This window comes from Octodon degus, unplaced genomic scaffold (assembly GCF_000260255.1).
Source record: "Octodon degus isolate 3935 unplaced genomic scaffold, OctDeg1.0 scaffold00467, whole genome shotgun sequence".
Lineage (NCBI taxonomy): Eukaryota > Metazoa > Chordata > Mammalia > Rodentia > Octodontidae > Octodon > Octodon degus.
The window spans coordinates 4,954-6,311 of NW_004525043.1; positions in this window are offsets into that span (position 1 = coordinate 4,954).

The following is a 1,358-nucleotide window of genomic DNA, read 5'->3' on the forward strand; positions in this document are numbered from 1 at the left end:
TATTCCAGTCTGTGTGGAAGTTTTGGTGTAGGCCACTTAGACCACTAAATGGCTTCATAGGTCCCTCTAGTCACTGACTATTACAGAGATCTGCAGTGCATGTAGCACTTGATCTAAGCTGTAGTAAGTCACAAGCTATCTGTGATACTCTGTTATTTTCTGTGGGCTGAAGCCAAGGTAATTACAGAATTCTCTGGAGGAAAACACATCTATTGATTTTAAGTTGTTTAGGGGAATTTTCCTGTAATGTAAGCTTCCTTCTGCCATGACTACTACTTTCATGTAGTCTACACAACAGTTGAATAGAAAACAAAATGCCTTTTGTGGCGAAATCTGGTGTTTTGCCCTTTTTGTTTGTTTAGCTTTATGGAAGCAAATATGGAAGAGGAGTTGGTGGGAAGCAGAGGAAGTCAATGGAGACTTGAAGTTCAGCTCCTTAATCTTAGGTCACTGAACTTCTGAGGTAGAGGTTAAACTTTGGTTTTGGGGATTTTGTTTGCTGTCAAGTAGCCATCTCAGCATCCACCACAGATGAGACAGAAACATGAACACCCTCTGCCCCTCCACTGATGTTGGCTCTGAAGTGCCTAGAAAGACAGCCCCAGAGGAAAACCCAATATTGAACTTCTCAGTCTTCATTCATTTTGTTAAACAGCAGTGAAAGTTACCCTAGTAGTAAGTTCTGAACAGAAAAATATAAAACACATCTATTAATTAACTTTTGTATTTCCCTTTCATCCTTTCTTTATACACAATCCTTTAGAAGTTGTTTACCTTTAATTTGCTTTTCTTATATTGAAACATATTTGAAAATGCAGGTGATACAGAGAAGGAAAATAGAAAAGAGTTAAAGGAGACCACCCAAGAATAATGTTTTTACATGCTATTAAATACTTTTCTGTTCTTCAACTCATTTTCACTTCTGACTTGAACAGGCTAGAAGTGAATTTTTCAAATACTAAAAAGAAGGAAAGAACAATTTTTATGTCCAATCTTTTTACAAAAGTATAAGCCTCTGTAATGTGTTACATTTTATTTATAGCCTAAAAGTTTCTGCATAAACAAATATGTTTGTTTTGGATGAGAATTTATTTTAAGAATGAGCCCTGGAACTGAATCTTTCCTCTCTTCTTTCCTGATGCAACCAAGTCAAAGTATAACCAAATGCCAGAGAACCTCTATGCAAAGCAGCCAAGCTGCTGTATTTAAAAAATTTTTATGGCCCTCCCTTTTAAAGTAGTTTCAGGCTCACAGCAGAATTGAGCCGAAGGAACAGAGAGTCCTCCTGTTAACCCTGCTCCCACTCATGCATGACCTGCTCCACTAACATCAACTGGGTATTTTTTTACCTCAAAAAT